At 37.5% G+C, this 23,694-nt stretch overlaps 1 protein-coding gene across 7 annotated transcripts in view; it reads right to left on the bottom strand.

The window, feature by feature from the left end:
* The window catches only part of NOVA1 (NOVA alternative splicing regulator 1), a 227,995-nt gene that overhangs the window by 151,576 nt on the left and 52,725 nt on the right, over positions 1-23,694 (bottom strand). For 2 of the 7 annotated variants that reach the window (XM_075927004.1, XM_075927005.1), the window contains one exon: positions 14,957-15,008. The exons of 4 other annotated variants lie outside the window; for them this stretch is intronic. The gene's annotated coding sequence lies outside the window, so the exon portion shown is untranslated. Of the gene's footprint in view, positions 1-14,956; positions 15,009-20,946; positions 20,997-23,694 lie in introns of all 7 variants that reach the window. One more of the 7 variants, XM_075927003.1, reaches the window with a different exon arrangement.

Here is a 23,694-nt window from a genome sequence, read left to right as displayed (position 1 = left end):
AAGGTGAGCCACCGGCAGGCCATGAGGTCATTTGTTTACCTGAGTGTCTGGAGGCAAAGCCACTTGCAAACTCCCAGTGGCCATGGTTTGCTGTTCCTGGCCAATGGAAGCGGTAGGAAGCAGTGGTCCAGCCCACATTGTCTCCTGCAACTCCCATTGACCAGAAACAACAAACCATGGCCACTGGGAACTGAGGGGCTCCGTTCCTATGGACATTCAATTAGACAAACCGTCAGGAGGCCCAACAATGACTAACCCTGATGACTTGTGTGTGGCTGGAGTGCCAGAGGTTCCACACCCCTGCTTTAAGGCTTTCTATATTCTCAATTAAAACCTATAGCAAAAGTGCACATGTATTTTTTTCCCACCTTTTGAACGGATAACATTTATAAACATTAGGAAAAGGAAATGGGTTATGAAGTTGTGAAGACAAACACACCTAAAAGATGTGTGTGCCGACAGAACCCTAGCTTGTCAAAATGAAAAAAATTTGATTCATGGAGAAAAAAGGTAGAAGACAGCTAACTAAATACATATATTCTATCTACGCGCTAAGGTCATGTCTTCACTTGCAAGAAGATCAATGCTGTGTCAATTGATCTAGCAGAGTTTGATTTTATAGGTCTAGTTAGGAGGGTGGTACTCCTACTCCTATTGAGGAGAAAAGGAAGTCAATGAGAGCATTTCTCCCATTGATCTGTCACTGTAAGGATAGTGCCAAAGCTCTTCTTAAGATGCATCAACTCCACCTAAGATTTTTATGTAACTGGAATTACATACCTAAGCCAACCTTCCCCTGTTGTGTGGACCTGGCCTAAGAGTTTGATTGGAATGCACCAGAATCTTGGACAATACCTTTTCTCATAAATCATTAAAGAAGCAGAATACTGAGATCAGCAGTAAGGGGTGGGATGGGGTGTAAACCCAATCACAGAATCATAGACTACTAAAACTGGAAGGGACCTCGAGAGATCATCAAGTTCAGTCCCCTACTTGCATAGCAGGACCAAGCACTGTCTAGATCATTTCTGATAGAGGTCTATCCAACCTGCTCTTAAATATCTCCAGTGATGGAGATTCCACAATCTCCCAAGGCAATTTATTTCAGTGTTTAACTACCCTGACAGCTAGGAAGTTTTTCCTAATGTCCAACCTAAACCTCCCTTGCTGTAATTTAAGTCTGTTGCTTCTTCTCCTATCATGAGAGGCTAATGAGAATCTCATTCCTCCTTGTAACACCTTTTTAGATACTTGAAAACTGCTATCATGTCCCCTATCAGTCTTCTCTTTTCTAAACTAAACAAGCCCAATTCTTTCAGTCTTCCCTCATAGCTCATGTTTTTTAGGCCGTTAGTAATTTTTGTTGCTCTTCTCTGGATTCTCTCCAATATCTCCACATCTTTCTTGAAATGTGGCACCCAGAACTAGACACAATACTCCAACTGAGGCCTAATCAGTGCAGAGTAGAGCAGAAGAATGACTTCTCATGTCTTGCTCACAACACGCCTGTTAATGCATCCCAGAATCATGTTTGCTTTTTTTTTTTTTTGGCAATTGTCACACTGTTCACTCATGTTTAGCTTGTGGTCCACTATGACCCCTAGATCCCTTTCTGCTGTACTCCTTCCCATTCTGTATGTGTGAAACTGATTGTTCTTTCCTAAGTGGAGTACTTTGCATTTGTGCTTATTCAACTTCATTCTATTTACCTGAGACCATTTCCCTAGTTTGTCCAGATCATTTTGAATTATTACCCTATCCTCCAAAGCACTTGCAACCCCTCCCAGCTTTGTATCATCTTCAAACTTAATAGTACTCTCTATGCCGTCATCTAAATCATTGATGAAAATATTGAACAGAACCGGTCCCAAAACAGATCCCTGCAGAAGTCCACTTGTTATGCCCTTCCAGCAGGATTTGTGAACCATTAATAACTACTGAGAATGGTTATCCAGCCAGTTATACACCCACCTAATAGTAGCACCATCTAGGTTATTATTTTCCTAGTGTATTGATAAGGTCATGTGAGACCATATCAAATACTTTAGTAAATTCTAGGTATACCACATCCACTGCTTCTCCCTTATCCACAAGGATTGATATCCTATCAAAGAAAGCTATCAGATTGATTTGACTTAATTTCTTCATGACAAATCCATGCTGGGTGTTACCTATCACCTTATTTTCTTCCAGATGTTTGCAGATTAACTTCTATACCAGGGAAGATAATAAAAAAGTAATTAAGGAATTAAACTGACTGGTCTGTAGTTTCCTGGGTTGTTCTTATTACTTCTAGGCTGTGTCTACACTGGCATCCCTTTCCGGAAAAGGGATGCTAATGAGACACTTTAGAATAGCAAAATTCACGGGGGATTTAAATATCCCCCATGGTATTTGCATTAACATGGCTGCGCTTTTTTCCGGCTTGGGGATAAAAAGGAGAAAAGCGGCAGTCTAGACGTGATTCTCCGGAAAATAAACCCTTTTCCAGAGGATCTTTTATTCCTACTTTTAAGATCCTCCGGAAAAGGGGTTATTTTCCGGAGTATCACGTCTAGACTGGCGCTTTTCTCCGGCTTATCCCCAAGCCGGAAAAAAGCGGCAGCCATGTTAATGCAAATACCGCGGGGGATATTTAAATCCCCCGTGGATTTTGCTATTCCAAAGTGTCTCATTAGCATCCCTTTTCCGGAAAGGGATGCCAGTGTAGACACAGCCCTATAGATTAGCCCTTTTCCAGTTTTCTGGTATCTGTCCCAATTTCCATGACTTTTCAAAGATGGAAGGCTCAGATACCTCTTCTGTCAGCTCCTTGAATATTTTAGGATGCATTTCATCAGTCCCTGGTAACTTGAAGACTTCTAACTTTTCTAAATAGTTTTTGACTTGTTCTTTTTTTATTTTAACTTCTAAACCTAACCCCTTTCCACTAGCATTCACTATGTTAGGTATCCCATCACCATCAATCTTCTTGCCAAAAAAAAGAAACAAAAGTCATTAAGCACCTCTGCCATTTCCAAGTTTCCTTTTATTGTTTCTCCCTCTTCACTGAGCAATGGGCCTGTGTTGTCCTTGATCTTCCTCTTTCTTCTAAAATAACTGTAGACATAAAGAGTAACAAGAAGACAAATTGAGCTCGTTTTGTGCCTTCGCCTTTCTAATCTTGCTCCTGCATACTTGTGGTGTTTGCTTATATTCATCCTTTGTAATTTGACCTAGTTTCTAATTTTTATACAATTCCTTTCTGATCTTTACATCATGTAAGATCTCCTGGTTAAGCCAGCATGATCTTTTACTATACTTTCTATCTTTCCTATGCAGTGGTATGGTTTGCTTTTGGGCCCTTAATAACATCCCTTCAAAAAACTGCCAACTCTCTTAAAACCTTGCCTACTAGATCTCCGAGTTTATTAAAATCTGCCTTCCTGAAATCCATTGACTCTATTTTGCTGTTCTCCCTTTTACCATTCCTTACAATCATGAACTCTGATTTCATGATCACTTTCATCCAAGCTGCTTTCCACTTTCAAATTCTTAACCAGTTCCTCCTTGTTAAAATCGAATCTAGACCAGCTTCTCCCTAGAAGCTCTTTCAACCATCTAAAATAAAAATTTGTCTCCAATGCAGTCCAGTAACTTATTGGATAATCTGTGCCCTACTGTTTTAGTTTCCCAACATATGTCTGGATAGTTGAAGTCCCCCATCACTACCAAAACCCCTGTGCTTTGGATGATTTTGTTGGTTATTTTAAAAAAGCCTCATCCACCTCTTGTGCCTGGGTAGGTGGTCTGTTATTTACTTCTTTTAACCTAACCCAGAGACTCTTGACAAGTCTGTCTCCTACGTCCTTCTCCACCTCAGCCCCAGAGTATACATTTTTATAAGGCAACACTGCCTCCTTTTTTTCCCCTGCTTATCCTTCCTAAGCAAGCTGTACCCTTCTATACCAATATTCTAGTTGTGTTTATTATGCCACCAAGTCTCTGTGATACCAACTATACCAATGATTTGTCATATGGAACTTGGATACTTTTTTTCCCTCCCCAAACCAAAGTACAACATTGTAGATTAATACATTAGTGATGGGAAGTGTGAAAACATCACTTTGTCTGGTCTTGACTTTGACTGGGCATATAAAGCTAAATCTGAAAAAGATGTTTTTCTACATAGATCCTATATTTTATTGCGTTTGTGGAAATAATCATTTGACTGATTAAAAAGCTCTACAAGCCAAACTGACAATGGCATTTACCATCATTATTTTTGGATCCTTCTATCTGACTTATTTCATTTTTTAAAAGATCCACACTTGCCTTTACCCCTGGAAATAAAATGAGTTGTTTGGTACTGTAATCAAGGTTTGGTCTAAGTACAGAGTTAAGTCAACGCAAGGCAGCTTATGGTGACCTATGTCAGTATACCCACTACAGCCATAAAATTGAGAAGAAAGGTTGGTAGGTTCCCTGTTATGAACCCTGAACCTGGCTCTCCCATTCAGGCTATCATCTTAAGGAGGCTGGGGGTTCCTTATAGATCCTGCCAGCAGCTTGCTCCCAGCAGGCTACAGCCCAGGATCTCCTCTCCCTGCTGGGAGTCCTAGTACTCTAACATCTGGATCCTAAGCCAGGCTGCTGCCTTGGCTACCTACTTCAAGCCCAACTGTCCCAGAGTTGTCAGTATGGCTGCTCTGAGTAGAGATATTTGCAGCATTCATGAAATTGATAAGAATACCAGTTGCACTGCTGGTGGGCTCTGTGCTGTGAAATTGAGCCTTCACAAGGCTCAGAACTGGGGCTGTCACCCCACCAGATAGTAGGCTCCAGATGTGAGCCTCAAATGGCTGCCTGTGCTCCATAATTGCCTCATGGTAGTCGGTGCAAGCACTCTTGGTGAGGGGACACTCCACTGGCAGGAGGATAGTAGCCAAATGAATTATTGTGGTGGCTCTAGGTTGACCTAAATTGAACTGATGTAATTTTGCAGTATAGACAGGCCCCTCGTTTCTGCTACACAGGAATGGCAGAGATCCATTCATTAAGGAGCCCAGACCTCTTGTGGCTCTCTCTGTGGCAGAGAGACCATTTTGAAATGAAAAGGGGAGCCAAAAGCATGGAGCTTTGAGTACATCATCATTTCTCATCCTGCCAAAACCCATATCAATTATTCTTTTAATTAGGCTGGAATGGCCTCCTGCAACAGCTTTGATGTCACTCCATGACCTTAGACATGGAAGCTTCTTCTCTCTTTTCCATGTGGATTTCCAAAGCAGCCAGCTGAGATTTCAGGCCTGGATAGTAAGAACTGGATATGCTCCATAGTATTACCTGGAAGAAGTGTTCTTTATTTTTAATTCTTTAAGACTGCACTCATCACTAGCAATGCAGACAACTGTGGGGCTGTTGTTGTTTTTCCTGTTTTTAAAACAAAATTGGATTTCTCCATGGGGACTCAAACTGTTAGCATCATGTTTCTTCACACTGTTGTGAAACTACCATACATTTCCTCTTTAAACAATCTCCCAAGATGATTTAAAGGCACTAACCCAATTCTACTATCAGGATCATGCATGGAACACCAATCCCAAATTTATCTGGGGTCATATCTCAAGTAGGAGGGCTTTGCCAATATGGGTACATCGGAATACATTCTTGGCATAGCACTTCTAGTTCAGGCATAGCTTTTGCCAGCACAGCTTGTCCAAGTCTCTGCAAGTGAAACAAGCCATGCTGGCAAAAGCACAGGATTGTAGGTATAACTGTGTTTATAAATAGCAACTTTTGTTAGGACACCTAGAGCTGACATAAATCACATCTTATCACATCCCTAACACACACAGCTATGTCAGCAATATATTATAGGGTAGACCCGACTTCATAGGATACCTTCAAATCTGTCTTCAAGACCTACTTCTGCTAAGACATTAAACAAAGTTTATTAATTGATTCTGCTAGACTATTGGATATTGCTGATATGTATTGATATTCAACGTAGTTTGTATTTTTCACTGTATGCTTCATCACTCCCCACCTATTTTTGTAAGTTGCTTTTTCTTTTTAGACTGTGAAATCTTCAAGATGGGAATTTCTGTCCACATAGCCATGTAAAAGTGCATAGTACAAGATAGGCACTACCACTATACTACTGAGTGTTGCTCTCAGTCACTCATTAAATATATATATGTATATATATATAAATATTACAAATCAAATAATTAGGATCAAGATTATTTGTATTTTTATTCAAATGTATACTCAATTTTCTTGCAAATACAATTCAAACATTATTTTAGCTCAGTTTATGCAATTTTATAAGAAAATACAGTCTGATACTTTAAAATTCTAACTTATTTCCCATTTATCTTATATGAAAATTATTTTTCAAGATAATATAGTAAATGGCATAAATATACAAATTAGAGGAATAGTTAATTTCTATTACACATTCTAGAACTAGTATTAATATATTTTTTTATTTTAAGATTAGACGTATGAGTGTATTATACTGTAAATGTCTTTACAAACTTGTTTTAATCAAATGACACTTTTTTTCCAAGTTCAGTAAAACAAAACATTTACATTCAATATGAAATTCTCTATTAGAAGAGCAGACAGAGAACAAATCCACTCAACATTATAAACTTAACACTAAAAATCTAATCTGCAGATTTAAAAAATTAATTTATCTACAAAAATATTGTGTAGAGAGGCATTTATTGAAAAACAAACAAAGCACAGGAACATGAGCAGAACAACATGGTATATTATTGACTGCAATTATCAATTATTAAATACAAATGTATAGTTTTAAACAAAACATACTATCATTTAAAAATTGAGAAGTAAACAAGAAAATATGCAATTTACACTCTTTATCCTTTTCTGCCAATCAAGCTAAAATGTCAGCAAGTACATAATTCATCATCTCATCAATTTGTTTTTCCATTTTGGTTATGCTGAGACATACTGAAATTAATACAGGATTTGATGTTTCAGGCTCAGACTTTCAAACCAAAGGCTCAGGTGTGCAGGCATCACATACCAAAGAGATGATTTTCTGACAATATTTAAAATATGCAAGAAATAAGTCACAAAACACAGAAGCAGTTGAACCCAAAAAATCCAAATCAGAATAATACTCACATAAAGAAAGAACACAATACAACACAATACAAGTTATAAACCCTAAAAAATCTGCAACTAACTTCAGGACAGATAGCAGGTAAGATATGCTGGTTGCATGCTCTGACTGCTAACAAACTGAGGCTCTGGAAGAGCAGGATGGCGAGCTAACTCTAGGGCCCCTTGACCCAACGTGAAAAATTCAGTATGTGCCTTTTAAATGTAGCTTACGCATCTCTCCTGATAGTAACATCTACGGAGAGGGGTGGTCTTTCACATAGTCAAGTCACAAAATAATCAGGGGCTTAAAAGTCAAAAACACCATTAAAACCACACTTAGAAACAAACAGGCAGCCAGTACAGACAGAGGACCAATGAAATAAGCTCTCTGCATGAACTAATGTTTAATATTTTATGTTTTTGCATGTTTTCTTTGAAACTACAAATAATCATTAGATAATATTACACAGTATTACATCTCAGATATGCTGCCTTACTTATAAAAAAAATCAGGCTCTTGACTTAACCTCCTATAGCCTGCATTTTAACTAAGGAAAATCTTGAATCCGGAAAAAAATGTCTGTTGCTCTAATCTCAGATTCCTCTCTATTGAGTCTCATAAGCGGGACAAGCAAGTTCAAAACAAAAAAAACAGAGTCCCACTATTTATATATGTGTTAAATAAAATATTTTAATAAAAATATTCAACTTGTTTAATTGTAATGAAGAATAGACAGCATTTCACAGTAATCCCTTCCTCCACAAGCTTCCATTGTACAAAGCAGCCAGGGCTTTATTGATATAGCAGATCATTCTCAACACAACAGAATAATACAGTACAAAAGCTGGCTACAGAAAGTGTTGCCTTAAAAGTCTGATCCAACTTCCATTGAAGCAAAATGAAAGATTCTCATTACTTTAGCAGTAATTGGATTGGGCCCTAACTGTACATGTGCTATACACAAATTAATGTACAGGCTTATATTTAACAAAATGAAAATGTACTTCAGGAAAAAATGAGTCAAAATACAATCTCATATTACTATGTAAACTACATCAAAAATCTTACATGTCAAGATATATTTTAAATGGCACTTATTTAGATAAGGCAAATTAACAAAAAAAATACAAAAAACACAAAAAATAGTCTTATTGTGCCGTCACAATTTCAGAACTTTAACTGTACAGAAAATACATAATTTTCCTCGGGTGCACATATCCTTTAAATGGGGGATGGTCTAGATGACTTCATAGGTCTTTTTCCATACTTAATTATTATGATCCCATTCTAATATTCAAATATTAAAGCTATTAAACTGATGCAAACACAATAGTAATTTAAAACCCTCAGTGTCGAGAATCTATTCATTTTAATTCCTTTTTAACAGTGGCTTACAAGTTATTACAAATTACTTTCTGATCTTGGGATTTGTTGAATAGTTTTCATAAGTGAACTAAAAATAAGTCAATATTAAAAGGTAGGGTTGCCAGTTCTTTCATGTTCCCAGAAAACGTAGAGGAAGTTGGCAGGATCAGCTCAGCTCCAATGTGGTCCTGAAAAATATAAAATACCAGTGTCCACTGGATCATTGGGTCCTTGGCACTCTGGAACTACTTATGAAAAAGATTTTGGTAATGACTATAATGGTGCTTTAGCATGGAGTAAAGGGTCTAGTCAGTAGCTATGATCTTTCTCTGCTGCCCCTTCTTTTAGGTTGCATGCCTTTAAGATACATGATTATTTATAATAAGGTGTATTAGGTGTTTTCTGTAATTCTAAGTACACAAGGTTTCTATATTCAGAGAGCTGTTATCTAAACAAAAAAATACAGTTGAGGAAAAGGGAATGGAATACAACAACAAAAACAAACAAACAAGCATTGAGGGCAGAAGTGTACTGTTTACTTTTTATTGATTTTTAATTATCACTTGCACTTTCAGTTTCACACTTAAATGAAGGTAAAGGGAAAGTGTATAGGCCTTTTGAGCTACGCTTTCCTTAGTGGGGGGTTTTAATTATTTGTATTTAAACTCACCCATATGTAGTCATAATGGATTGGTGCAATTGCATTAGCAGTAACAAGAAAAAAAGTTTAGAAAAATAAGGCATTAGCTTTCTATTGTGTGGTCTAAACTAGAGCTAGAGAATAACAGTAAAAATATTAATTTAGGGCTGAAATTATTGTAATAAATAATAGAATAGAAAAGACCTTATAAGAATGAGCTTTAAAGAAAGCCCTGAGGAGGAAAAGAATGGTGACTTGCTGGACAAGTGACAGAAGGATAAGGAAGGCATAGTGAATTAAAAATATAGATTTTATATATATACAGAGAGATGCATTTAGTAGTACAAGCTATATTGATATAACTGAAGTGAAGTATCCAACCAATTCGATGGTTAATATATTTTCTAGGATGATTAACTATGCTTTTGGTGAGGATTCCTCTGAGTAGCAGCCTTGCACTATCTTAATTTTTCTCCAGCCATGTTATTATTCCAAAAAAAAAAAAAAAAAAAAAGTGGGATAAAATATAAATCACAAAAATATAATCAGTAACTCTGAAGAATAAATTCAGGTTAAAAACTATGTTATTCTTGCACCTTTTCAGCTGCTGTCACGAATGCAACAACAGAACAACAGATCTTCAGTACAGAGACTCTCAGACAAATATTTATTTAGAGGTTACTGTTGCAAGAAACCTGGCATTTAATAGCATAGGTTGTATCCATCCTGGTCCAGCACCCTTGGGACAAAGGAATTTGCATACCAGAAGAGGTCATTGCTGGCCTCTCTGTTGCCACCAGCTGCAGAGCAAAGGGATTGGTATTGGCCTAGAGAAAGGGGAGGAGGTATAGGGTAGTGATTGGAGGGGGAAGAGGCAGGGTGGGCTACGGAGCCTTGCGACTAGGGGATCAGGCTGGCAGACCCACTAGAGTGTACTGAGCCCCATGGCTGCCAGCCTGTGCTCCCAATCCTAACCATGGGACCCTACAGTCATCCTGCCTCTTCCTATAAGCGCCTCCTGCCCCCACTCCTCTCCCTCCCTGCTTGGATTTGAATGCTGCAAATGGGCTATTTGTGGCACTCTCAATGGGCTAGAGAGAAGTTGCTGAGCAGAGGGCACCCAGCTTTTCCTCATGAATGTTCCAGCCTAGAAGCACTCACAAGGATGCTGGACCACAGATGTTGCCAGATGAGGGAAGTCTGAATTAAGAGATCCAACTTTTAGTTTTCCAACAAACATTCCCTTCACCTTATATTTAAAATGTTCAGTATATTCAGTGGTGGTGAAGAAGAATTTATTTAAAGCATTGATTGTTCACAGCAAATACTTCATAAAATCAATATACCATGGAGTTTACATTAAGTCCTCCAGCAACTCTGACTTTACTGGAAATATGTACAGAGGGCAACAGCTTTTTGTATTTCACCTTATTAACATTAGGATCATATAATTAAAGATGCAAAAGACCTCTTATATCCATCCCCTTCCAAAAAAGAAAACCCCCAAAACAGAGGGTTGATTGCTAATACAATATTTATAGCTTTGTAATTATCTTAAATAAAAATACAAAAAAGACTCTTATTTCACTATAGGATATATTCTCAGCTCAACAAAATAACTACCCTCTTTCCCTCCCCCGGATCTTTACAGAAGAAAAAAAGTTACATTAATTTTGTGCACATGCCTCAATATCACAGGCAAACATAATATAAAGCCAAATGAACATACACTAAATATAAATCAAATATGTGGAAGCCATATGTAAAGCTGCCATTTGGATCTCCCTTTCTAGGGATTTCACTAGTCCCTACTGGAACAGCCAGCTCTGATACAACTGTACCATCACACAGCTCCTGGCACTTGGGACGGCGAGGGGGCATAGCTAGAAAAACAGTGCACACAGAAAAATCCTAGTGGGCAAATAAGGCTTCGGGGGCCTTTAGCAGCTTGCCAACTATTATGTTCAGAGGCACTGATGACTGTATTAATCCCAAACCTGGAAGAGATTAAGGGGTTGGAAAGATTCAATTACCATAACTGTAAGAATAAATTAATCACAGACCTCCACCTAAGCCAAAACAAGTATATGAACCTGCCTGGGATTTTTGGAGAGGGGAGAGGCTTTACTAAGTATTGTTAGGGTAAGGAGAGCATGTGTGTGTGTGTGTATGTGTGTGTCTTTCTCTCTCTGGGAGGGACATCAGAACACAGAGAACGAGGCAGCTACAAAGATGGACAGCTGAAAGCACAGTCTATGACTGTGGAAGAAACCTAGGGAGAGATTTTTGGGTTAGGGGTGCAGTTAGAAAGAGCAGTGTTGGTGCTATAAGGGAGAAAAAGAGTAGGGCTGTCAAGCAACTAAAAAATTTAATTGTGATTAATGGCGTGTGCCTCCCCTTGCGCTGCATGGAGCCCGGGATCTGCTAGAGTCCTCAGCTGACCCTGGGCTCCATGCAGCGTTGCCCCTTTCAAGCGCCATTGTGGTAAAAGTAAATGATAAACTTATGTTATAATGGATACTGAACTAAAATAATTCAAATGTATTGTTTATCTTCTGTTTAAGGCAATGTACAATGAAAGCATGCCCCCAAAATTCTCTTTCAGTTGCATTAACTTCCTCCTTTATATCAGTGTTAACCCGGGATTTCAGAGAGAAAAATTACAGGATTCTCTCTCAAATGTAACAAGAAAAATTTCTCACAACAAACATAAGAAACGTATAAAAAAGCCCCTTAAGAAAATTCCTTAATTTCATGCCCTGTTTGAGCACAGTAACCATATAAACAGCCCTGATGCCGTTCCAGTGTTGGTAATATAGTCTTCATTGAGCCTGACAAAAAGCCAGAGGTGTCTCCTTGATACAGCCTTTCATCTACTGGCATCCTGCAATGGCTAAGAACCTAATGGTAAAAGCAACCTCAATACTAGATGTGGGGGGGAAATAGCAAATAACATGTTGCAATTCTTTCAGTGGACCCTACATTTTGACACCAAAAGTGAAATGTTACTCTAATGGAAACCACAACTATTGTAGTACATGGTAAATAAAAACATAAGAAAGGCCATACGGGTCAGATCAATCATCCATCTAGCCTAATACCCTGTTCCAATGAGGTCCAGATCCTTCATTTTGTCTGGTCATACAATTAATATGGGATTTTTGGGGGGCAGCAGTAGAAAATGCATGTATTTCCTTCTTTTTACCTGCTAATATTCTGAGAATAGAGATTAAGAGCTCTGTTTTAGCCATTACGATAGCCATAAACAGACATTAGACAACAACAGATATCCACAAGATGATGTCAGAGACAGAGATGGGCAGGCTGAGATTTCACTTTGGATAGAAGGCCATAAGTCTGAAAGAGGCTGATCTGAGAATTACATGTATAGCAATGGCAGCTGAATTTGTTTGTGGATAAGATTACCCAAAGAAAAAAAAAGTGCTCAGGAGAAGAGAAGGAGTCCAAAACAGATCTCTGTAGAGCTCCCACAGAAAGCTGAAGGGGACACAAGCAGGATCCTCCAAAAGGATACACTGAGGAATCACAATTATAGAAGTAGGAAATTACAATCCACTGTAATAAAAAGTCACATCAATATTAAGCTCAAGTTTCTGTTCTCAACTTCAAGGCTCTGTTCCTTCTCTGTTGCCATGTCTTAGCCTGCTAAAAAACCATGCTCAATCACTAAATCATTTTAAGAACTCTTAAATCTATAAAGAAGAAAGCCCAAATTTTCCCACTTCTCCCCCACAGTTATCTAACAGAAGCTAGAAATCTAATCACTATTAATAAAATTTAACAAAAAGTAGTATCGGAGATTGGTGTGTCCAAAAATAAGTACAATAATTTACAGGCAAAAAGGGAGTACAGATACAACTGGAGTGAAAAAACTCATACCAGCACCTCTCCAGTGGCCAAAATCAATTTCTGAACATTTTAAGAATGTTATACGTTTTCAACTGCTTACAGATATTAAGGAGGGTTTGACAGCAATATCTCGCCTCCCATATCCTTCATAAGCCATCTCACCAGGTTCTTTTGTAACATTTCAATTTGTCTGGATAGCCCGTTATTTTTTCAATTCATCCTCACAGATCAATGTTTCCTCCTGCTTCCCAGAAATGTGAAATTTACCCACCAAGTTCTGCTCCACAAAGCCGAAGACAGGCAAAATTCAATCCTAGACCATTAACAGCTATTCTAGACATAAAACCTCAAAACAGCTAAGCCCTTTTACAGTAAAACTCCAATTGTTCGGCATCCAGTGGTCCAGCACTCCTTATAGTCCGGCACCAACTGGAACCCGGAAGTACTCTGGCCAGTTGAACAATTGGAGCTGCTCTGCCCCCAGCTTCCCCAAGTCTGCTGCTGCTGAAACTGACCAGCAGCTGACTTGGGGAACCCGGAGACAAAGCAGCTGGGGTGCTGCCAGGTTGGTCCCGCAGCGCTGCTCAGGTAAGGGGTGGCGCTGCGGGACCAACCTGACAGTACCCCAGCTGCTCTGCCCCCGGCTTCCCCAAGTCAGCCGCTGCTGACCGGCGGCGGACTTGGGGAAGCCGGGGGCAGAGCAGCTGGGGTGCTGCCAGGTTGGTCCCGCAGCGCCGCCCTCTCCCACACTGCGCAGTTCCCTGCCGACCCCCACACTCCCACCCCAGGCCCCTCATACTGCCCTTCCAGTACTCCAGCATATCTGATAATCCGGCACCCCCTAGGTCCTAAAGGTGCCGGATTATCGGATGTTTACTGTACTTTGCTATCTTGGAAGCAACTTTACGCCTTTGACAAAGAAAAGTCTCAACTTTTCAGAGTAATATAGGACACACTTTGAGTTTTGAGGAGCCCAAGATAATAGGCATTAAAATTATGACATTTTGAAATATGGAAAGCTATTTCAGGCTATTTTTAGATTTTTTTAAATAGCTTCCTCCTAGTTTTGCAAGGCCAGTATCATTGTAACAAAGACACCACGTTTTACAAAGGACGGATACCTAAAAATAACATAAATACAGAATTTGTAAAGCAACACAAGAATAGTTTTTCAGTAAAAAATATAAGCCTTAAAAAAATAACTTGATTGTTCAATACAAAACTTATTAGCATTCATTTGGTGTGACCTGTATAAACACATTTTTATTATGTATAATGCAGCAATTCCAAAATGGGATAAAAACTTTATATTACATTATGTCTTAACATATTCTTTAAAAAAGTATACATAGAATAAAGTAAGTAAGTACAGAAATGGCTAAATAACTAGTATTGGATTTCAGACTACCTATGTAAAATATATTTTGATTGACCAATTTCAAATAAAACATTTTCTGTCCCAAAAATTAGGAGGAATTTTTTAAAAGAAAGCAAATAAGCTTTAGTAAGTTTATATATATATATATATATATCTTGTATATCTTGTAATGAAAAAAGAGAATTTAATAGAATAACTGGATTTCAACAGAATACTCTTCTCCCTAAAGTCAAGCACTGTTTCGTTTGAGATTAATCCCAAATATACATTTATACTGGATCATATATCAATTTTACTCATCTCCTTTATCTCTTCTTTTGCAGTCCAGATAGTACAGATAGGCAATACATTTAATATAATATGCCTGCATCAAATTATGAACCCTATTATATGTTGCACCTATCTAAATCTACCAACACAAGCCTATCATATTGCACAGCGAACAGTGCCCAGCATCAGAAAAATGTCTTGACACTTCACTATCGGACTATCAGCGAGAACTATATATAGGTATCAATTCTCAAAGACTCTCAATTGCTGAACCATCCCAACGGTATATCAGTTTTTCTACACATTGACTTACAGTCAGGACATGTACGACTGGGGGAACAGGTTGTAGAGTCCCAGTGGAGCACCTGGCAAAGAAACAGAGATTCTGCTTAAGATGTATGTGCTGCTATTTGCAAGGATGCTGATTACCACCATAGGTAAGAAGAGCTTGCAGGCAAGAGAGTGCGAGACAGAAACTGTCCAGAGTGACAAACCTCAGATCATGAGAAGAAATGGCATCAGATGGGGAATATGCCCCACAACATTTTTTGTTTGTTTTTCAAAGACCTGTAACTCAAGTGCTTTTAAGAATAAAGTTGCTATTTAATTCCTTTGCTAATTCTCTGTTCCTTGCTTTTCTGTAATACTGTGTGAAAGGGGGATGATGAACTAACACTCCAGAGATCAAAACCTGCAAAAGCATGTGTACGTAAGAATGGGAGTCAAAAAATGTCATGTTGTAGGGGGTTCTCTTTGCTGTCAGAGAAATTTAAAAAAGAGAAAGGGAAATAACATTACAGTAAATTAAACAGCAATATTTTGTCCAGAAATGCTCACTTTCTGCAGGAGGTGAACTGCTTTTGTCTGTAGCATAAAGGCAGAAAACAGAGTAGGTATGAAAATGATAAGTCATTTGGGTCATTTTGCGTCCAGGGTTTACAACAAAGAACACATCCTGCCAGCAAGAGTAGCTAGTCAGTACATATTGCCCACACAAATCTTGTAGGTGAAATATCATCCCACTACCACCATAAATGCAAATAGTAACATTTTAGGGTGATTCTGAAATGTTCATTATTATTCAGGACATCATAATGGATATGCACCACCAAGAAAAAAATGAAGCTGCTATGCAATAGCTCTTTTCCTCTTTTTAAATTGCGGAGCTATGAGAGAGGGCAGGCATCTAATACAGTAAGGGTCTCTCAGGATTTTAATCATAAAACTTAGACAAGGATTTTCAGTCACCATGTACATCCTTTCTGGTCTAAAACTTTATTCACAGAGTATCAGCCAAAAATATTGTAAATAGAAATAATTATTGGATTTGTTAGTCTTAAACAACACATGCAGTGGTTATAAAATCAGGTTTATTATTGTATCGTCTAATTATTGATCTTTTGCACAGATCACCAATTTGTGTCTTTTATATTATAATACTTGTTTTGGAAAAAGCATAAAAATGACATAATTTCACAAGTGTGTTTAACAACAAAATGTTGTTACAATATTTATTTTACCACCACCACCATCCGATGTCTATACATAGCTCTTTACAAACACCCAAACTTATAAGTGACCATTTATACAAACTATTATCCTGTCAGAGTGAGGGAGAGAGGGGCACAGAAAAAAAAAAAAATCACATAATGGAAGTGATGTTGATGAAGAACAAGTTTCCAATTTAAGACATTCCTTTAGCTTTCAATGTGTTAAATTGGAAACTGTGTGCTGTTGTTGGAAGGACAAGAAAAAAATGTTCTGTACTATATTGCAAATTTATGCACTAAACCTATTATTTTTAGATGTTTAATTTTATGAATTCAATTGCAAATTAGTTAATAAAATGCAGGTTCTACTATATTATTATAATAAAGCCACAAATCCAAAAGCTTTGAAAACAAAACCATTCTAGTTTTCTACCTACAAATCATCTCTTCACATCCCCTGCATTATTCTAGGAAGTATATCAACAGCCCCCTAAAAAAATATAACCATTAATTTTCAAACTTGTAAAACCAATATAGTTGGCTAAGAGTTAAAGCCTAGCACGGATGACATTTACTCACAGTAAGAAATAAATCTAACTACAACTATCCAAACTTGCTTTCAACACATGCAAGAGGCATTTCCAGTTGCTAGGATATTATGTGGCATATTATATTACATAAACATCCTCACAGAGCTAGTCCTATGCTTGTCATAACAGTCAAGGATAGTTACTATCCAGAAAATGCTTTAAGTGAAATTGGTGGGTTTTGTTTGTTTTGTTAAATATTCACTTTTTAAAGTCTTAAAAAGCGGTAGGACAGAACAAGACCAACCATGAGATTAAAAATAATCCTTCCATAAATAACTCCATATTCAGCCATGGCCCTTACGTTTTCTTTGTACGCATACATCCTTGCCTGTCTACCTGCTAACAAATCTGTAGCCAGGTGATGTCTTTCATTCCAGTGAAAGTCTCTCTTTCAGTGCTTCTTGTGAACATTTTTTTTAATATCAATACTGTACAGATCTCACACACACCTTGTTCATTTCTATACCAATTTAAATTTCATGGCAACCTTCACTGTACATATTTAAAATGTATTAGGAGTTCCCTCAAATATCAGATCAAAATTCTTCATCCTTCATTTCATCATGGGCTCCCCTGGCTGCAGAACATGCATCTATGGATGCTGGATGTAAGCTGCATATGGATAAAATCTGTATCCCATTCCCTCCCCCAATTTAGTAAGTGACATGCACATGAAAATATTTAGATAAATGGAGGAGCAACCTGAACGGCATACTTCCCCAGGTCCCACACTAACGACTCCCCCACAAGTTCTCCTCCCTTGAAGAGGCACAAACAAAAACAAAAAACAGAATCAGATACTCACACTATTCACCCTCAACCCACACACTGAGTTCCAATTCTCTGAACTGATGTGTTGAATGTGAAGGTGTGTCCATGGGCAGTCTCTTGAGGCATCAGGAACTAAACAATAGGTTATATTTTCTCAAGAGGAGTTACTTTTGTGTGAAGCATAGAAACTCTGAAGTAAAACAAAACATTTATAACTCTCTGTCAGGCTCTATTCAGCAGGTGAAAAATAAGAACCTCTAAAACCCACAACAATTGAGAATACCACCACCTCTTTTGAAGAAATATCACTCACCCTAATTCATGGAACAAGGTGGCCAGTACTTAATAAACCAAACCTCAATGCAGCCAACTTTTCCCTATAATACTTAAGTAGCCCAATATTCCAAACCACATATTCATGACTTCCAGATTTGATTACTGTAAATATCTGTACAGACACATGAAACCAACCTAAAAAAAAGCTACAAGTTGACTCAGCAGATATCAGACATCTGGTCAGTAACAAAGATTGTTAAGAGCACATAATCTCATTGTTCCACTCTTTGCTACTCCTAGGTGGAACATACACACCCCCAAAGTTTCAATCCTCAACTACAAAACCCTCTATATAATGAGGGGTATTCTGGTATTGGGCAGGGAAGTGGGGTGAAGGAGGAGGGGTTCTGGCAGTGCTTACTGCGGCTCCCAGAAGCAGTGGCCAACTCCCTGCTGCTCCTAGATGCACTGGAAGCCAGGGAATGTCAGGAGTTTTACAATTCATTGGCATTTTAAATACATTCCTTTGGCAATACAGCTGGAGCCAGAGCAACATGGAAACAAGAGACTCCTTTCCCCACAAAAAACACTTGTGCTGATTTTGGAGATATCAAGCAATTAAAATGGTATGCTTGTGCTTACACACAAAAAACAACACAGACACTCTTGTGCACTCCTAAGAGTCCAAATGTATATGGATCTAAAGTACAAGAAATAAGTAAATTTCAGTAGGCTCATTCCACCATCTTCCAACACGTTAATTCGGAAACTTTATTGAAATTAAAAACATTATTTCTCTTCAGGTTTGTTAAAGTCCAATATGACTATATTCTTCAACTAGTTTGAATGAATCAATAAGTTTGGGATACATTACACAAACTTTTGTAAAGTTAAATGCAAATCAATATGGACACTGAGTATACTCACATGGACCCCTACATCATTTGGAGCTGCCCAGACACCTCCAAAGTCTGAAAATATATATGACAATATCCAAATACAACAAAATTAAAATTTGAATGTCAATAATAACCAAATGTGTGGGCAAAAAAAACCTCACAGTCCCAGTTATATCAACTGAGAATCTGGTTCTGTACCTTTATATATTACTTCTGAACATACATACTATAGACTGAGGAGGTAGCTCTGCTTTGTATTAAGGTTGTCCAAAAGTTTTCATGTAAAAACCCTTTTTTCAATGGCTTGTCTTTTGCCAAACTTTGGGTTGAAATTTTTCATGTCAGATCTGCTTCTGCCTTTTAAATTCCATAAAAATGGTTCGGCAATGTTTTAGGATGAGGGTAAAGAAAAACACATTATTTTGTCCGTATTAAAAGATTCTGGTGACTTTTTATTTTAAAAGTCTAGGAACTCATGCTTTAGAAAAGGGTCTTGAAATTTGAAAAAGGGAAAGGAATGTAGTTATTGCAATCTCCTTAAAATAGGTTGCAAAATTTGGGAAAGTTATACAATTTTGGGGAAAAAACTGCAGCTCATACATGCGCATTCTTTAGAACTATGGAAGAAAAGTTCACAGTTGCCATCTAAAATGGGCATGCCTCAGAAATTTTTCCTATAATTCCAGCTCCAAGATTCCAGCTCTGGGCCTCACTGGGTCTGTAACTAAAAGCAGTCAAAAGATCTTTCTTGAGCATTCAGTGCTCCCCCTTATTGATGCCCAAGAAGAGTGGAGGAGAAAGCTACATGATTGCAAAGCAGAAGAGACAAGGAGATTGAGAGTAAGAGCTAGAAGTAGAATGGAACTGGCTAGTAAAGGATCCTAGGTCTGAGACTCCAGGCAAAAAGACTGGGACCAGTAAAAATGGGTGAGAGAAAGTAACTGGGAGCCAGTGAGAGAGGAGAATGAGATCAGGTAAAGTAAAAGGGAAACAAACTGGGAACTAATGTAGGGAAGGGGACAAGACAAATCTGAGGCTGCAAGGGCAGATTGGGACTGAACAAGGAAGGCTAGGATTGGCACGACATGCTTGAGTCTGGAAATTGGGACTGCCTAGGTGATAAGAATGGGCTGAGACATGAACAGTGGTGAAGAAGAGACAGGTTAGAGATGACAGGGCAGAATGGATTATGTTTGTGCGGAAAAGGCAGAAGCATCTTTCCTACTCAGAAGGATTGTAACACACAATTCCTGAGTTTCCACGTTTCTGCTTTCAGTAAGTATCTGCAAAATCCACTATGTTGTTTATTGTGCCCCTCAAGTACAGATCTACACCAAGGGTGAGAAATTATATCACTATCAGTTACTTCATTGGCTCAAGAAGCAAGAGGTATGCGCAAGAGGATCCTGGAGGCTACAAAACCTGCTTGTGACCGATAGGGCTGCCTATATGGCATCAGATGATTGAATTTCAATTTTTAGCTCTTGACTTTAGAAAGCTAGGAAATTACACACAAACTGCACTAAAAAACATTATACAGTAGACTTCCAATAATTCAGAACCTTTGGGACCTTGGTGGTGCCAGATTATCTGATATGCCGGACTATCCGGAGGTACTATAAGATTTTTATCTTATATTATATATATATATATAGATACACACACACACACACACAGAGAGACAGAGACACACACATAGAGTATATACTGTATATAAAGTGTTTTTAACCCTTTTTATTGTAGCACAAGCACTGTCCAGCATCACACAATGCCAGTGGCAGACTGACTCAGTCCCATCCGATTTTGCTTGGTTCAGCTGCTGCCTTGAGACTTGATTTTTGATGAAGCTCACCCACTAAGCTCTTGCCATTTTGATGCCGGACTATCGGGAGTGCCGTACAATTGGATGCCAGACTATTGGGAGTTTTACTGTAGTTCCAAACTCAAGTATTCAAAGTTGACGTGTGTGTGTGTGTGTGTGTGTGTGTGTGTGTGTAGACACACGCACACATGCTTTAATTACACAATCAGTCACATACTGTTTTTCCTGCCAAGATCCCTACTTCACTGAGTGCTCTAGCAATACAAAACATGTAAAAGGCTGCTGTCAGTAGGACCTATTCCTCATCTGTTAGAGAAGATAAAAGGTATATAGTGAATGAGACAGAATTCTCATTTGAGAACTGAAGTGTGTTCCTGTCTCTGCGTGAATTCCTATATGATGTTGGGCAAATCACTTAAAGGTTTTTCACAGATGGTCACTAATTAATGGTGTACCTCATTTTCTGGCTGCTTGACTTGCTATCCTGGGGCCTGGTTTGCAGATCCTGCAAATAAAGTCAAAGGGAAAAATGCTTTGAAAATATAAAATGCTATAGAATTTAAATAGCCTAAAAATCAGCTACTATACTTCTTCAACTGGACACCCAAGATACTGGATGCATTTAACTTTAATCTCTTGGTGGTTCGGTTGCCCAACTGTGAAATGGGATACAAGTATTCCCACATCTCGTAATGGTGTTCTGATAATAAATTTATTGGCATTCTGAAGTACTCAGATACTATAATGAATAGCACCATGGCAGAGAACAGAAGCAAATTAGTACATTTTTGATCACTAGTCCTGCTGAAAACATAGTATGTGATAAAAATAATATCTCCTAATGCATACAGAGAAAGTGGCTGACTTAAATTATCACAGGCATTTCATTAAGCTTTGCATGCTTAAATTTGCAGCCTTACTATTCCTTGAAAGTACTTGTGTGTAATACACATTATGGGGTTCTGAACAGAGATTTTAGTCAACCTACATCATATGAACTGCAGAACCATTACCTACATAAATACGCAAAATAAAATCAACTGACACTATGTAAAGTAGAAAATGGTTCTTGAAGTGAAATATATTCCAGCTGAAAGGAAAATTATCAGTTTCTACATACTTGTCTACTCTAGCGAATTATAAAAAAAAAACCCAAACCAACCCATTTCCTTTTAACTTCAAACATCTTTCACAAGCTTTACCTCTCTGGTAGTGAAAGAGCTTACCCTATTCCCCAGCTTTATATATACGTATAGATATAGAAAGATGGATCACATTAAATATTTATTAGCAATAATCAACCATACAATACATTAAACATTCAGTTCCACACAATGACATGACAATGCATAAGATGGAATCATCAAAAAAATTAATTATTGTGTCAAATGGGAACTGTGTTGGGGTAGTTAATTACATATATGGCAACTTAAAATTACTGGATGGCAGGCAACTGAATGACTAGATCAAACTATCTGTATGCTTACTATAATCCATGAACTAATGAAAAAAATCGAACAATATTTTCTTTTATATTGCTCCTTTGAGCACTTTAAATACTTGCACCAACCCTTGAAGTATCCTAGAAACCAAGTTATATTTGTGGACATCTAGCCAATAATTAGCTTCACGAAACATCTACCCAGTTATTTAGGAGCAGAAAAATGAGAGCCCTAAAAAGAGGAATTCAGACTTGCCGTAGTTTAAGGTCTGATCGTTAGATTTCAAACAATGTCCTTAGTGTCTTGGATAACTTGTATTTTTCTCCTGTCTGATAAAAGAATTCTAACTATGTTTTTTATCAGATACTGAAGTATGAATAATTACAAAAGTAATGTGGAAACAACATCTATACCATATGAAAATCTTTACAAGGTCAGCTGAGAATTCTCCAAATTTAAAATGGCCATTGTCAAGTACTTTGAACTCCAAATGTTGTATCTTTAAATGTTTTGGTGTAAAACACCTTTCAAATATACATTTACTTGAGATTTAGAAGGTTTCCTTTCATGCATTTTTACTACAGTATCTAGTTTACTAGTTAAAAGATATTTCCATTTAAACAAGGGCTCTTTTATATACAACACATTTGTTCCCCTGCTTGATCCTGTAGGAAAGACATAATGCTAAATTTAGATTATTACAATCATTTCTATGGTAACAGATGGATGTGAAACACAAGATTATGACTTCACTGCATGATTCTGCAGAAAGAAGTTGGGTAGTAAGGGAGAAAGATCACATTCAATCTCTAATATCTTCAATAGCAGCATAGAAACAAATTACTGACAAAATACATTCATTTTTAAAACAAACATGGCTATAACAAAGACTGAGCTTTAAATATGGATTTTCACACTGAAGCAAATTTGAAAAAAGAGAGCATGTATAAGTAATATATATAGCTCCGGGCAATTAAAACTATAATGCAATTATAGTAATTAAAACTTAATGTAGGTCTCACACAGCTACACAAACACAAATATACATTTGTGAACTAAATAAAGAAAAAAATATAAATAAGACTAAGAGAATACATTTCTAGAGGATACATTTATGTAAAAAAAGTAGGGCCTACAGGCCAGGATATATTTAATATTCAGTACAGGCAAAAATGTAGAAATAGCCTGACAAGTAATGAAAAATAAATCTTTTGATGATAAATTACATTGAAATAAGTACAGTGAACTGATGCTAAAACTATATTTCAAAATCTATAAAACTGAAGACCAGAACAATCATCATTAAACTACCATAATGCATCATGTTTGTCATAGTTTTTCAAAGATTTGGTTTCACCTGCAACAAACATGGAAACCCATAAAAGCAGATATTAAGAGTCAATCTTTAATGCAGGGCCATATATAATGTAAAACATTAAATAAAAAAATTTAACATGTCTTTAAAAGTCTTAACTACACACAATGAACTGAAACATATAGGCTTGATACTCTTGTCATCTGAAGAAGTGGGTTGTGCCCACAAAAGTTTGATACCATCTACATGTTTTGTTAGTCTTTAAGGTACTACTAGACTGTTTGTTGTTTTTTAGGCTTGATACTGTAAGGCTTTAGACCATATGACTTTAAAGACTTTATACTATGTTTAAACTTTTGAAAAGATCAAGGCCATTAACTGCCATAATATTGATTTAACTATTAAAATATATTGCATGAAATGGATTTATATTTAATACTTTGGGG

The sequence above is a fragment of the Pelodiscus sinensis genome, chromosome 4, assembly GCF_049634645.1.
Source record: "Pelodiscus sinensis isolate JC-2024 chromosome 4, ASM4963464v1, whole genome shotgun sequence".
NCBI lineage: Eukaryota > Metazoa > Chordata > Testudines > Trionychidae > Pelodiscus > Pelodiscus sinensis.
Note: the sequence above shows the minus strand (reverse complement) of the source record. Positions and strands in the feature narration are given on the sequence as shown.